The sequence below is a fragment of the Terrapene carolina genome, unplaced genomic scaffold (assembly GCF_002925995.2).
Source record: "Terrapene carolina triunguis isolate 2854851 unplaced genomic scaffold, T_m_triunguis-2.0 Scaffold23, whole genome shotgun sequence".
In the NCBI taxonomy this organism is placed as follows: domain Eukaryota; kingdom Metazoa; phylum Chordata; order Testudines; family Emydidae; genus Terrapene; species Terrapene triunguis.
The window spans coordinates 10,991,305-11,007,858 of NW_020664374.1; the positions used below are offsets into that span (position 1 = coordinate 10,991,305).

At 41.5% G+C, this 16,554-nt stretch overlaps 1 long non-coding RNA gene across 2 annotated transcripts in view; it reads right to left on the reverse strand.

Moving 5' to 3' along the window:
* LOC112117171 overlaps window positions 1–15,668 on the reverse strand; it is a 37,574-nt gene extending 21,906 nt beyond the window's left edge. For both annotated transcript variants that reach the window (XR_002908953.2, XR_002908951.3), the window contains exon 1: window positions 15,508–15,668. This is a non-coding gene — a long non-coding RNA (uncharacterized LOC112117171). The remainder of the gene's footprint in view (window positions 1–15,507) is intronic.
* Window positions 15,669–16,554: the final 886 nt, after the last annotated feature.

Below are 16,554 nucleotides of genomic sequence, written 5' to 3' on the forward strand. Positions count from 1 at the left end.
GAGCTTCTCTGTTGGGAGAGTAGAAATATGGTTGAGCTGTCTTTATGGGCAGTCTGAGCAATCTAGCTGGGGTGAGTTGTCCAGGTGGGTCTGGCAAGAGATAGTTACAGATTATGTGGTAGGAGTCCTCTCAAGGAGTTCATAGAATCATAGATTCATAGAATATTAGGGTTGGAAGAGACCTCAGGAGGTCATCTAGTCCACGCCCCTGCTCAAAGCAGGACCAACATCAACTAAATCATCCCAGCCAGGGCTTTGTCAAACCGGGCCTTAAAAACCTCTAAGAAAGGAGATTCCACCACCTCCCTAGGTAACCACCCCTTTTTTTCCCCCACCACCCTCCTAGTGAAATAGTGTTTCCTAATATCCAACCTAGACCTCCCCCACTGCAACTTGAGACCATTGCTTCTTGTTCTGTCATCTGCCACCACTGAGAACAGCCTAGCTCCATCCTCTAAGGCAGTGTTTCCCAAACTTGGGATGTCACTTGTGTAGGGAAAGCCCCTGGCGGGCCGGGCCAGTTTGTTTACCTGCCCCGTCCGCAGGTCCAGCCAATCGCGACTCCCACTGTTTTGCCATCCAGGCCAATGGGGACTGCTGGAAGCGACGCGGGCTGAGGGACGTACTGGCCGCCGCTTCCAGCAGCCCCCAGTGGCCTGGAGCAGCGAACCGCAGCCAGTGGGAGCCGCGATCGGCTGGACCTGTGGACGGGGCAGGTAAACAAACCAGCCCGGGCCGCCAAGGGCTTTCCCTACACAAGTGGCGTCCCAAGTTTGGGAAACACTGCTCTAAGGAACCCCCCCCCTTCAGGTAGTTGAAAGCTGGTATCAAATCCACCCTCACTCTTTTCTTCTGCAGACTAAATAACCCCAGTTCCCTCAGCCTCTTCTCGTAAGTCATGTGCCCCAGCCCCCTAATCATTTTCATTGCCCTCTGCTGGACTCTCTCCAATTTGTCCACATCCCTTCTGTTGTGGGGGGACCAAAACTGGATGCAATACTCCAGGTGTGGCCTCACCAGTGTCGAATAGAGGGGAATAATCACTTCCCTCAATCTGCTGGCAATGCTCCTAATAATACAGCCCAATATGCCATTGGCCTTCTTGGCAAAGAGGGCACACTGCTGACTCATATCCAGCTTCTCGTCCACTGTAATCCCCAGGTCTTTTTCCGCAGAACTACAGCTTAGCCAGTCGGTCCCCAGTCTGTAGTGGTGTGTGGGATTCTTCCTTCCTAAGTGTAGGACTCTGCACTTATCCTTGTTGAATCTCAGATTTTTTTTGGCCCAATCTTCCAATTTGTCTAAATCACCCTGGACCCTATCCCTACTCTCCAGTGTATCTACCTCTCCCCCCAGCTTAGTATCATCTGCGAACTTGCTGAGGTGCAATTAATCCCATCATCTAGATCATTAATAAAGATGCTGAACAAAACCGGCCCCAAGACCAATCCCTGGGGCACTCCGCTTGATACCAGCTGCCAACTAGACATCGAGATGTTGATCACTACCCATTGTGCCCAACAATCTAGCCAGCTTTCTATCCACTTATAGTCCATTCATCCAATCCATACTTTTTTAACTTGCTGGCAAGAATACTGTGGGAGACAATATCAAAAGCTTTGCTAAAGTCCACCACTTTCTCCATATCCACAGAGCCAGTTATCTCCTCATAGAAGGCAATCAGGTTGATCAGGCATGACTTGCCCTTGGTGAATCTATGTTGACTGTTCCTGATCACCTTCCTCTCCTCCAAGTGCTTCAAAATGGATTCCTTGAGTACCTGCTCCATGACTTTTCTGGGGACTGAAGTGAGGCTGATTGGTCTGTAGTTCCCTGGGTTCTCTCTCTTCCCTTTTTAAAATATGGGCACTATCTATATTTGCCTTTTTCCAGCCATCCGGGACCTCCCCGGATCGCCATGAGTTTTCAGAGATAATGGCCAATGTCTCTGAAATCACATCAGCCAATTCCCTCAGCACCCTTGGATGATTAGATCTGGACCCATGGACTTGTGCATGTCCAGCTTTTCTAAATAGTCCTTAGCCTGTTCTTTCACCACTGAAGGCTGCTCACCTACTCCCCATGCTGTGTTGCCCAGTGCAGCAGTCTGGGAACTGCCTTTGTCTGTGAAGACTGAGGCAAAAAATGTATTGAGTACTTCAGCTTTTTCCACATCATCTGTCACTATGTTGCCTCCCTCATTCAGTAAGGGTCCCACACTTTCCCTGACGTTCTTTTTGTTGCTAATTTACCTGTAGAAACCCTTCTTGTTACCCTTGACATCCCCTGCTAGCTGCAACTCCAATTGTTCCTTGGCCTTCCTGCTTACACCCCTGCATGCTCTAGCAATATTTTTATACTCCTCCCTAGTCATCTGTCCAAATTTCCACTTCTTGTAGGCTTTCTTTTTGAATTTAAGCTCACCAAAGATTTCACTGTTAAGTCAAGCTGGTTGCCTGCCATATTTGCTATTTTTCTGCACTTCGGGATGGTTTGTTCCTGCGCCCTCAATAAGGCTTCTTTAAAATACAGCCAGCTCTCCTGGACTCCTTGCCCCCTCATATTAGCTTCCCAGGGTATCCTGCCCATCATTTCCCTAAGGGAGTCATAGTCTGCTTTTCTGAAGTCCAGGGTTCGTATTTTGCTACTCTTCTTTCTTCCCTTTGTCAGGATCCTGAACTCAACCATCTCATGGTCACTGCTGCCTAAGTTGCCACCCACTTCTACTTCCCCTACCAATTCTTCCCTGTTTGTAAGCAGCAGGTCAAGAGAAGCACGGCCCCTAGTCGGTTCCTCCAGCACTTGTACCAGGAAGTTGTCCCCAACACTCTCCAAAAACTTCCTGGATTGTCTGTGCATTGCTGTATTGCTCTCCCAGCAGAGGTCAAGGTGATTGAAGTCCCCCTTTAGAACCAGGGCCTGTGATCTGGAAACTTCAGTTAGTTGTCCGAAGAAAGCCTCATCTACCTCATCCTTCTGATCCGGTGGGCTATAGCACACGCCCACCACGACATCACCCTTGTTGCTCTCGCCTCTAAACTTAACCCAAAGACTCTCAACAGGCTTTTCTCCAGTTTCAAACTGGAGCTCTGCGCAATCATACCGCTCTTACATACAATGAAACTCCTTTCTTCCCCTAACTGTCCTTTCTGAACCATTTATACCCATCCATGACAGTGCTCCAGTCATGTGAACTGCCCCACCAAGTTTCTGTTATTCCAATCATGTTGTAGTTCCTTGATTGTGCCAGGACTTCCAATTCTTCCTGCTTCTTTCCCAGGCTTCTTGCATTCATGTACATGAACCTAAGGAAACTAGCCGATTGCCCTACTTTCTCAGTATGAATCAGGAGGCTTCCCATCTTGTACCCTCCTCCTTGTGTTTCCTCCCAGTATTCCACTCCCCCACTTACCTCTGGGCTTAGGTCACTTTCACATGGTGTAGGAACATACGCTCACCTCTAAAGCACCTTTCTGTGTCTGGGCATAGTACCATAATGGTTCATTCAGTCCAACACGTTTTCCAGCCCTTCTGGCATCAAAACAATCTGTCATTGGTTAAGTCCCTGCTCAGTCTATCCCATTTCACAGGCACAGAAGAGTCCAAAAATAAGGAACTCAATGTCCAAGCGTCTCAGAATCTCTCCTCTGGCCTCTGTATAATACTTATAGTCTTTGACCATTTTCCCTTTCCCTTCTTAGTCTGGGAAAGAGGTAAGGAAAACCAGGTCCCGCCTATGCCACTGGGTTCCAGCTCAGGGCCCTGGTTCAAAGCAGCCAGAGTTAACCCATCTCAAGTTCCTTGCTGTTCTCTGAGTTGCTTCTTACCTCTGTGGACTTTCTAGCCTCCTATTCTGTTTTCTCTCTCTGTTTTCTTTCTTCTCATCAGTTTGTTGGCAGAAGCTACTTTCCAGAAGCCTACTGGCTCTCTAGTAGCCACTCCGCCTGCCTACCTTACAGCCCTTTTTATCTTCACAGCTGCCGTGGGGCTGCCAGTCAGCTCTCACCCCAAACACAGCTTGGTGCAGAGACCCATGTAAGAAAAGCCCCTTCTCCCCAGTAGTTTGCTCTCAGGAACTAAATGCCTTAACATTGCAAACTCTACCAAAGTCCCTGCTGTAGACCTGTTAGTCCTAGTCATGCTCTCTTTTACCACCTAAAACAACTATTTTCCTTTCTCAGTAATACACCCATCAGACACTTGTTAGAAGGCATAGAGGTGGGGGGGGGGAGGGGTATCCTAGAACCTGGACTTGCAGAGTCCCTGGGCATCAATCACATCCATGACACCACACTTAATTGCTTTAGTAGCAGTTATATTCAGGGAGTCATGAGCCCTAGGGTACCACCCCGCACAGGATGTGCCAGTCAGAGGAGGCCCTGATTGACAGGACATTCTGGATTCCTGATTGGTCCGTACATCCTATTTAAATCTTTGGAAGCTGCAGGAAGTTTGTCTGTGCAACAGGGCAGAACCTCAGCTAGTTGCTGCTATGGGCCCTATTTTCTTGCTTTGCTTCTGATTCCTGAGCCCTGCATTTGTCTCCTGGCTTTGATACTTGGTTTCTGACTTGGCCTTGTTTCCACTTCTGGTTTCTGATCATGTATTGACAAATGACTCAGATTCCTGACATCTGGCCTTGGGTGTAGCCACTAGGCAAGCTGCCCATGACTTGGCCTTGATACTTGTAGACAGTTGTTATGTTTAGCTATGTTGTGATGTTGAGCCATAATGTATACTGCTGAATTAGATTTTATGCTGTCTTGATGTCACGCAGCATAACTCATCATGATTAATTTATGTAACTTAAAAATATGCCTTAGTGCATAAAATTCCAAGACTTTATATCTGCTGGAATTTTATGCAAGTTCTTATTATTAACTCCCTAAAAATCTTAATTCTGCCCCTTTAGTAGTTCCAGTCTGCTATGCCTTTTGGGGGGAGGGTGAGCTTTCTATTATTTCCATCTTTTTCAGCCAGATTCCAATACTTCTGATAGAAACTTTTCAAGGGCTGCAAGAAGTCTGGAGTTTGTGAATGCAGTCTTGAAAATATTTCATCAAATATTGGTTTTATAGCCAATTTTGTATAGAGATGGCTCTTGGGTTACTGTAATTGTACCATCTATCAAGTGCAATCTGAACAATTCACTTAATCTTCTTACTTTCTAGTAATTTAGTAACAGAGAGGCAATTTTAGAAAATCCCTTCCCTTCCCCAAGCAAAAAAAGAGAAATTCATTATAGAACACAGTAACTCTACCAGTAATCCTCCAAAAATATGTCCATATATCAGTTGCATTAGTTACAAACAAAGTTCTTTGAGCCAGATTCTAAGCTTGTGTAAATCAGTGTAGCTCCTTTGAAATCAATGGAACTATGCTGATTTACAGCAGCTGGGGATTTGGCTCTTTAACTACCCTCTTACACACACTCTCTCTCCCCAGCAAAAAAATAGAACGTGGGGGAGAACTGATATTCAGTATCTAGGCCTGTCCTGTAACTTCAAGAGGAGTAGTGACCCTGCAGGATAGTCCACTACTGTATATGGATTCTTGTGGGCAGAGGATATGTGTTCTGGGATAAATGCCATAATATGCATGATTTCAAAATTACATATTGCCATAGAGTTATAAATCTAAACAAACAGGGCTAAGTTCAAAATACATTCAGGGCTGTGGTTAAAAGCTAAAAATGTGAGAAATGCAGAGTTAAGGGAATTACTCCACCCTAACTTTTTTTCCTGGAAAAAGCCTAAGGAAAAATCAGACTAAATCAGAGCACCAATGGGATACCGCTGGGGTCACAAGGATTTGCTGCTCCCACAAAAGATGCCATAATTAGTAATATGCAGCACGTTGTTATTTAGTAGAGGGTGACCCTGAGACATGAAAAACAGTCTGAGCGGAGTGCCAAAAAAAATAGTGCTAACATGAAAAGTACCTTTAAACTGTAAGATCTGGTTAAATCAGCATTTTCTTGGGGTTATTTAAATTTCTATGTGTCACAGATTTGAAGTCAGAGAAGACACTACAGCACGTACATTTACATTATAAAAATGACAGCATGCAGCTGATTGAAAGGGGGTAACTTTTGGTTTGTCAGTAAAAAATGGGACGTATCCATTCTGGACTATAAGGTGGATAGAAAGCTGGCTAGATCGTTGGGCTCAATGAGTAGTGATCAACGCTTGATGTCTAGTTGGCAGCCGGTATCAAGCGGAGTGCCCCGGGGTCAGTCCTGGGGCCAGTTTTGTTCAACATCCTCATTAATGATCTGGATGATGGGATGGATTGCACCCTCACCAAGTTCACGGATGACACTAAGCTGGGGGGAGAGGTAGATATGCTGGAGGGTAGGGATAGAGTCCAGAATGACCTAGACATATTGGAGGATTGGGCCAAAAGAAATCTGATGAGATTCAACAAGGATAAGTGCAGAGTCCTGCACTTAGGATGGAAAAATCCCAAGCACTTCTTCAGGCTGGGGGTTAAGTGGCAGTTCTGCAGAAAAGGACCTGGGGATTACAGTGGTTGAGAAGCTGGATATGAGTCAACAGTGTGCCCCTGTTGCCAAGAAGGCTAATGGCATTTTGGGCTGCATTAGTAGGAGCATTTCCAGCAGATTGAGGGAAGTGATTTTCCCCTCTATTCAGCACTGCTGAGGCCACATCTGGAGTACTGCGACCACTTTTGGGCCCCCCGCTACAGAAAGGATATGGACAAATTGGAGAAAGTCCAGCGGAGGGCTATGAAAATTATTAGGGGGCTGGAGCACATGACTTATGAGATAGGCTGAGGGAACTGGGGTTATTTAGTCTGCAGAAGAGAAGAGTGAGGGGGGATTTGATAGCAGTCTTCAACTACCTGTAGGGGGTTTCCAAAGAGGATGGAACTAGGCTGTTCTCAGTGGTGGCAGATGAGAGAACAAGGAGCAATGGTCTCAAGTTGCAGTGGGGGAGGTCTAGGTTGGATATTAGGAAAAACTATTTCACTAGGAGGGTGGTAAAGCGTTGGAATGGGTTACTTAGGGAGGTGGGGAATCTCCATCCTTAGAAGTTTTTAAGGCCCGGCTTGACAAAGCCTTGGCTGGGATGATTTTGTTGGGGTTGGTCCTGCTTTGAGCAGGGGCTTGGACAAGATGACCTCCTGAGGTCTCTTCCAACCCTAATCTTCTTTGATTCTATGATTCTATATTTAAACGTGTAAAGCAGCTACTATGGTGATATGACATTTCAAATGCAAACTTGATCTGTTTTTAGTAGAACTAAATATGCAGCAAGTTTAAATGATTGATTTTTAACATGAACAAAATGTTACATAGCTACCCTGGGCAAGACTGTATCATTCCCCATTACACCCAAACCATTAGGACTCTTCTACTGATCAACAGGAGTCAGCCTCTTGCCTACACCCGTCCTACCCTAAAGCTCAAGCATCCATCCTAGTGAGCTTCTTTGACCTCATGAGTAACAGACACCATGCACCTAAACTCAGTTCACTCACATAGTAACATTCTGAAGAAGCCATGGGACTAAACTATTCTGAGTAAATTTTAACATACATTCAAAACACAGGCTGTTGTTTGTTTTGTTTTGGAACAATATTATGTTTCTACAGACATTTCCTCATAGTTCCCTGCTGACACATTGTTCCATCGTGTATCATTCCAATATCCAGTTCTGTAGATATTACTTTGTCAAAAATACATGACACATAAAAGCAATAGATGTCAGTTGGTTTGAAAAGCTGTGGATCTGCATAAAAACTTTCTGAAGAGAGCATTTTCTCCTGCACCCTATAAAGATACATTAGTGTTTAAACATTTTATAAAAACATAAATATATATATAATTAAATTGCTGCATCTAAAGAGATTTTATTTGGGGTTTTAGTGCAGAGACCAGTGTTCCTGGAATTCATGTGGAAGTATACCAAAAGGGAGGTTCTGAGAAAATCCCTGGAGAGTTGACAAGTATCCTGTTTTGCAACTAACAAATAAGTGAAAAGACTAGGGATGAAATCCTGTCTCCAAAGAAGTCAGTGGCAAAACTCCCACTGACTTCAATAAGGCCAGGATTTCACCCATGTTATCTTTGATAAAAAGGTTAAGGCTGACACTCCTCTCCCCCAATTTTGTGTTTATTGATCTGTAGCAAATTTCAAGGCTGAGGCATTTTAAAAGGCCTAATGGTATTATATTAGAATGCAATACACATCCCAAGGCTAAATGAAACATTTTAAAACCAGCCTAATCAGAGTGCTATTTTTGGTCTGCAGAAACATACATTTTGTTCAACCGGCATAATTTTATTGTTTAATGTTTCCAGGTCAAAACTGACACATTCTAGCTGTAGAGTTGCACAACCTAACAATGCAAGATTCTAAATTCATTCCCTTCACAGGACTGGATGAGCAAAAAGGATACTTGTATCAGCGTAGCTCTTAGCAGTAATTTCATTATGTCAGTTGTACTATCTCTCCATTCCCATCCCCTCTTTTGTGAATCCAATCACACACTCAGATATCTGATGCTGAGAAACGCACTTTGCACTGTTACTCAGATACATTTCATAATGACTAATTATACAAATTGCAGCAGGTTGAATTCTGAAGCTCCAATTCTTTTCTGTGCTTCAAGGGACCATTTTTACTAATGGCTTTTATAAGAAATTTTTAAAATTTAAAAATAAATCACAGGAATTTAAAATCAAGAAGGGAGGCATTGGAGTTTGTTTGTATCATTAGCCTGTTTGTATAAAAGAATAGGTACTAAATATCTTTTATGAGATATCCTCTCAGGTTACAGCTCATTGCATAATACACTGTCATGGATCTTTTGGCCAGAATCTTTAGACGTGGGTACCTAAAAATTAGCCTCCTAAATCCATGGATCCACAGTAGAACTTTCAAAATGATCTAAGTGACTTAGGTGCATAATTCCATCTTAAATATCTAAGAATGGATTAAGGAGGCAAAGTTTTAGGCAACCAGATTTGAAAATGTTGTCCTTTGATCTCATTACTACATGTGAGAGTATCGTCTTGTGGTTAATGGACTGGAGTGAAGAGATTTGGGTTTTACTCCAGCTCTGCCTCAGAAGTCCTCTGTAACTTTGGACATACTGCTTGTATTGCAGTAGCACCAAGAGGTCCCAGCTGAGATAAACCCTCTTTGTATTAGGGATGATAGAACACATAATAGGAGACAGTTGCTGTCCTGGAAAACTGATAGTTTAAGGCTGTGTCTTCTCTAGAGAAAAGAACATGTGTTCTTAACATGAGTTTGATAACTTAAGTTAACTAACTCATGATAAAACCCTAGTGAAGACAAGGCTATTTGCAATTTTCACACAAGTTTGTAAATCGACTTTAAAAACCATGGGCATGCCTGGGGCTTATCTTGACCCACTAATTCATATGAAAACTACAAACTGCCTTGTCTTCATTAGGACTTTGTCTCAAGTTGGTTAACTCAAGTTAAGAATAAAAGACAAGGCCTAAGTAAGTAGACAAAACAGACAATGGGTGGGAGGAGAAAGTGACTTTTTCAAGGTCACACAGTAGGCAGAACCAGAAATAGAAATGAGGTCTCCAGACTCCCACTCCCATAAGGTCACATAGGTCAAAATTTTGCAGTGTGACATCACATTTTGGGTGTCTCAATTTTTGAGTGTCCAAATAGAATGTTGTTTTTCGGACGTGTTGTGCTTATAATTCCACTTAAAGATAATCACAGCCGAGGTTGCTCAGCACATCTGGAAAACCTAGTCTAATATGCTCAATTTGGGTATAAAAACCAGAGGAACTGAAAATCAGAGGCCACCTTAGAAAATGTTGACATGTCAATAAACAAAAGTCATTTTGCTTTAAGCACTAAAACTGTCAACTTTTGTTGAGGAACAAGGTGGGTGAAGTAATAGCTTTTATTGTACCACCTTCTGTCGGTGAGAGAGGAAAGCTTTTGAGCCACACACAGCTCTTCTGCAGATCTCAAAAGCTCGTCTTTTCATGAACAGAAGTTGGTCCAATAAAAGATATTACCTCACCCACCTTGCCTCTCTAATGTCCTAGGACTGACCCAGCTACAACTACACTGCATACACATTTTGTTAAGGCATTCACAACCTTCACTTAACAGGATGGTATCCCGACAGTAAGAGTTATAGTGTAAGGAGACTGTTTTAAATTTGGAAACCAATTTGTAGGTCTGGGTGAGGTTATAGTCTCTCTGATACTTGTATATTTAAGAAACATCAAGCTGAACAATCCCTTATCTAACATTTGTGAATGTTTCCATAGTAATCTTAGACACAAAATTAATAATCAGTTCTCTGAATAAATATTTTACATAGTGGCTATACAGAGCAGATACACTGCCACTTGGACAATCGACCAAAAATATCTTTCCAAGACTTTACTAGCTGTATATCATTCTGCTGAAAATAAGGTGGGAAACTGTATCCTATTATTAGATCTTCTCATTACTATGTGCAGAAATATTATTAGAACTGATATTGGGTTTTTTGCAGCCATTCTATATGTGTACATCATCTTCTTTCCATTTTAGACATATATAACATGAATAGAGTTGTATTTATATCCTCCCTCTTGCAGTTTAATATATCTAAAAAATACTCTATTAGGAGGATGTAAAGAACTTGTAGAAGTATATGAATCAGGCTGATGTGATTCCCATTTGTAGAAAGACCCTTTAGGCAAGTTGTACAGGAATCTAGAGAACACCTGCTAAGCAAAGAAATCACATTCTCTTATGCATTATTTTTTATTAATGGGGAAAAAAATAGCCATCCATCGCTTGTTAAGAGTCTCCAGAAAGCAATCCGAGAATCCTCATCCATATTATTCCAGCAACATTTTTTCTACAGAAGTTGCTGTTAAGAGCAGCTTAAAATTAGTTTGTCTTCAATCTTGGGTCTCACTACTGTAACTAGAAGAAAATGAATTGATCACTTAGAAGGAACTCGACTTCAGAAAAGCTCACACAGGTATAATCTGTACAGTGTGCAATCTAACCTAATTTATGGGCTTGATCCTCCCATCTCCTTCATACAGTTTCAACATCCTACCTGTAATAAATAATATGTAAAATCAGAAGGAAATTACAGACTGTGCCTTGCTTAGAAACCTTGAGAGACAACTATGATTAATGGGAACATGCTGTGACACCTAACTGCATCAGAATATTTCCACAAATTAGGCAATATTTTATTGATCCTGAGGTTTTTTGTTATTTTTCTTTGGTACTGGAAAGTGAATTGAACAATTCAGTTCCTAACAAAAAGAGATGAAAATAACTATTTATAAAGTTGTTGGAAATTTTAAAGGCAGTAGATGTTTATATTATTTGTCACTTAGCATTTGCATGAAAACATTCCTATTTGCAGAGATTCCTGCAACATCGGTGTAAGTGTACCCTCACCCTGTTTTGCAGTTTGTTATAAATTATGAAAATTATTTTCCTGGCTGGCAGAGGTAAAAGCTGAAATATCCCTGAATCTATTTATTTTGCTGATTTTCAAATGATCTGTTGGTTCTTTTTTTTCATGAAGGATGCGAGCACCTTCAATAACTTGTGTGTTCGCATTTGAAAATGTGGCTCAGGTTATAAATATAACTGGTGAGGTGTAATAACACGTTTCTGGTTAGATGCATAGGGACAGCTTAGAATGTGAAGGCATCAATTACACGAGGCAATGTGATGTCTCTGAACTGGGCATTTTCCATATTTATGCTATCAGATGTTTTTTTATGACCACTTATTATTGGAGCAATGCGAGTCTTTTTGCTTCTCCAAGGGAAGATCGCGTAAGGTCAGGATCCTGTGAGATTCTGATTACCTTCTGCCAAATGTGAGCACCTCTGTCTCCCATTTCAGTTGATGGGAGTTGAGCATGCTCAGCAATGTGCAGAATCAGACACGTAAGTGCTGTGGCAAAAGAGGCACTGTCTGAGAAGTAGCCTCATGACCGTCTAACATAACTCAGTTTAACAGAATGTGTGCCAAACAACAAACCAAATCACTGACTTTTCCTGTTGAGTTCTCTCTTCCCATCCTTTTCCTATCTGTCCTTCTTTGGGGGATAGCTTTTCAGGAATGTAGACACTACATGTAATAAACCACTGATCTAAAGAACAGGGTCAGGTCTGATCTTAATTTTTACTGATGAAGGCAGTGATTAAAGGACTATTGTCCATTTAAAAATCACATTCTGTCTGAACATGTTGTACTTAGTACAGCAAATTTTAATACCTAATGACTTGTCTACACCAGAGTATAGTACAGGCACTACAAGTGTAGCTACCTACAGCAGTGAAAGCAGTCTGGGTCCACACTTGTCACTGTGCTATGTAGCTACACAGGTCAGCAAAAGATATCAGCAGTGGTGAAAGGGTCCAGCAGCAGGGACATGATAGAGCCTTTCCCTGCTGCTGGAGCCTTTCTTCACTTCCTCCACCTTGCCAGAGCCTTTCCTTGTTGTCGGAGCCTTTCAATGAGGTGGGGAAAGGCTCTGGCAGCAGGGAAACAGTGGGACACTACACTGCTAAAAAATAGCAGTGTAGATGTGGGAGGCACTGCTTAGGTATATATACACTAGGATTCAGGTCTGTAGGACACTCAACTCTATTCACCTAAGCTGTGCCTCACTGTCTACACTGCTATTTATACCCATGCTAGCTGGGCATACCGTGTCTGTAAGTCTACATGCTGCCATAGGTATAGATATACCTTAAGATTAATGTAACTGAAATGAAAATGTTCCCATTTATTCCTAATCTGGTTACCTTGTGCATTTTACAATACTGTGTGCATAGTGAGTTTTGCTGCTTCCCCTGTATAGTTAATTAGTTGTGTTTGTATTAGTGTATGCCAGGATCTGGAACCTCTTGAATTTTACAGTGCCAAGAGCCAGTGTGAGTGGGTGCATTGCTTGAAGAGGGTAGAGGGAGGGTGACATGAAGTGAATGGGTTGTAAAAGGAGGTGAAGAGCTTTACATTTCAGTAACTATGGGATTGACAAAGTAAACGTATAGAATCATAGAAATGTATTGCTGGAAGGGACCTAAAGAGGTCATTGAGTCCAGACCCCTGCACTGAGCCAGGATTAGGTAAACCTAGAGCATCCCTTACAGGTGTTTGTCCAACCTGTTCTTAAAAACCTCTAATGATGGGGATTTTCACAACCTCCTTTGGAAGCCTACTCCAGAGCTTAACTAGCCTTATTGTTAGGTATCTTTTCCTAATACTTAACCTAAATCTCCCTTTCGGTAGATTAAGCCTATTACTTTTGTCATACCTTCAGTGGGCAAGGAGAACAATTGATCACCATCCTTCTTATAGCAGCCTTTAATTTGTCCACATCTTCATAAAGTGTGGCACCCAAAATTGGACACAGCACTCCAGCGGAGGTCTCACAAGTGCTGAGCAGAGCAGGAAAATTACTTCCTGTCTTATATACAACACTTCTCTTAATACAACCCAGAATGATGCTAGCTTTTCTCACAACTGCATCACATTGTTGACACATATTCAATTTGTAATCTACTATAACTCTCAGATTCTTTTCAGCAGTACTACCACCTTGCCACCTATTCCCCATTTTGTAGTTCTGAATTTGATTTTTCTTTCCTAAGTGAAGTACTTTGCACTTGTCTCCATTGAATTTCATCTTGTTGATTTCAGACCCATTCTCCAATTTGTCTAGGTCATTTTGAATTCTAATCCTGTCCTCCAAAGTGCTTACAACCCCTCTCCTAGCTTGGTGTCATCCACAAATTATAAGCATACTGTCCATTCCATTATCCAAGTCATTAATTAAAATATTGAATAGTACCAGACCCAGGACTGACCCCTGCAAGACCCCACTAGATACACCCTCCCAGTTGTACAGTAAGCCATTGATAACTATTTCTTGAGTATGGTCTTTCAACCAGTTGTGCACCCACCCTATAGTAATTTAATCTGGACCACATTTCCATAGTTTGCTTATGAGAATGTGGTGTGAGACTATGTCAAAAACCTTATGAAAATCAAGATAGATCAGGTCTACTCCTTTCCCCACCCCGATCCACCTCACCAGTAACCCTGTCAAAGAAGGAAATTAGATTGGTTTGACATAATTTGATCTTGACAAATCCACATTGGCTATTCCTTATAACCCTATTATCCTCTAGGTGCTTACAATTGATTGTTTCATAATTTGTTGCAGTATCTTTCCAGGTATCAAAGCTAAGGTGATTGGTCTATAATTCTCTGGATCCTCTTTGTTCCCCTTTTTAAAGATAGGTACTATGTTTGCCTTTCTCCAGTCCTTTGGGACATCACCCATCCTCCATGTGTTCTCAACGATAACTGCTAACAGTTCCAAGATTGGTTTAGCTAATTCCTTAAGTACTCTTGGATGAATTTAATCAAATCCTGCTGACTTGAATGAATCTAATTTATCTAAATATTCCTTAACCTGTTATTTCCCTATTTTGGCTTGCATTTCTTTCCTCTTGTTAATATTAACTGTGTTGAGTATGTGGTCACTATTAACCTTTTTAGTGAAAACTGAAGTAAAATAGGCCTTAAAAACCTCAGCCTTCTTGATGTAGTCAGTTATTAGCTCTCCTTCCCCACTAAGTAGAGGACCTACACTTTCCTTCCTCTTTCTCTTACTCCTAATGTATTTATAGACTCTCTTCTTATTGCCTTTTATGTTCCTTGCTTTACGTTTTGTGCCTTAGCCTTTCTGATTTTGTCCCTCCATGCTTGTGCTATTCTTTTGTACTCCATCTTAGCAATTCGTCCATTTTTCCACTTTGTGTAGGATTTCTTTTTGATTTTTTTCAGGTCATTGCAGCCATATTGACCTCTTACTAATCTTCCTATTGTTACCCCAAAAACAGATTTACGGTACCCCCAGAATAGCTCACCTGTTGCCCCCCTCCCAGGTTTGCTCAGGGTCTTCTCTAAGACAGCCCACCTGTCTGCTAATCTGTTTCTGTCAGGTATGGGTTCCCAGGGTTGGTAAGGAATCTTGGGTTAAACAGAATCTGAGAGGTCATGGATACAGCCCTCCAATAGAAATGATTGACACCCAGCCAATATTTTTCCAAAACAAGGCACCTCTTTATTTTGGTGTAAATAGTAATTTTTGATGTAATAATCTAAACATAAATCCCTTTTATTAACACAATCTTTGGGTACAAGCTAAAAGCACCCAAACCACAATGACATACAGTTAAAGCAATACTAAATGACTGTGTTCTGCATGCGTTGATCAGTCACTTGCAGTTCACTGAAAGCAATCCAGGTTTATAAGATTATATATTTTATATATATTATATATATATTATCATAAATAAGATTATATATATTATAAGAGTTTATAATAATTTAAACTCTACATGTCAATTAATATAACACATACATACACAGACATCTTTATTAACTCAGACATACACATGTGTACACACCAACCTATAACAATCTATCACAAGCTTACTCTCTCTGGTGGCTTCTTTCCCTCTGCTCTGTCAGGGTCCTTTCTGCTCTGTCCCAGCAGCTCGCACTCCTGCTGCTCACACCCTGAGGCTTCTTCTTCTGCTGTTGCTTCTGATTTCTCCTTCTTCTAAATCCGCCTCCTTCTCCTCCTCCTGCCCTTGACTTCTCTTTCTCTAAAGATCTAAAATTCCCTTCTGGTGCACTCCCTTTTATACAGTTTTGCCAGCCATCACACCCATTCTGAGCATGCTCACATTCTGATCATTCTAATTATTCTATTGGCTACTTCTTAATCCTTCTCTTATTCTCCAATCACAACTGTTGGAACATAACTGTGGAGTTACTGTTTACCATTTTTGAATATTATGGTCTGTTTAGTATTATGGTCTGTGACCTTTATCCTATATTTACACTGAGCATGCTTGACTGACCACTTATCTGAGTGACCTTTAGCCTATTTCGGTACTGAGCATGCTCCACTTTTACTTGGATGCATACCAACGTTCCACATATACCAAACGGTAAACAATTACCTCATCCCTTCTGTGCACTTATCTACATTTCAATTGTTAGTTCTTTTATCTTAATGTTATGGTCTGCTGTTGCCACCCTTTTTCCTGCCAGTTTAATTTATTTTTTCCCCTATTTTCAGCTAATGGTGGTAAAATGATGCTTTTAATGCTGTGCTGAAAGGATAGAGTGGAGTTGTCTTAAAATCTTCCATAACACTATCTTTCCTTTGCATCAGAATAGTTTGTAGTTGTGCCTTTAATATGTCTCCTTCAGACAATATTAAAGAAACTGCCATCTGTCCTGAACTCCTGGACATGGATGCTTTTCAAAGACACCGTAATAGAGGCCCAACTTAAATGTATACCCCAAATTAAAAAACACAGTAAAAGAACTAAAAAAGAGCCACTGTAGCTTAACAACCATGTAAAAGAAGCAGTGAGACATAAAAAGGCATCTTTTAAAAAGTGGAAGTCAAATCCTAGTGAGGTAAATAGAAAGGAGCATAAACACTGCCAAATTAAGTGTAAAAATGTAA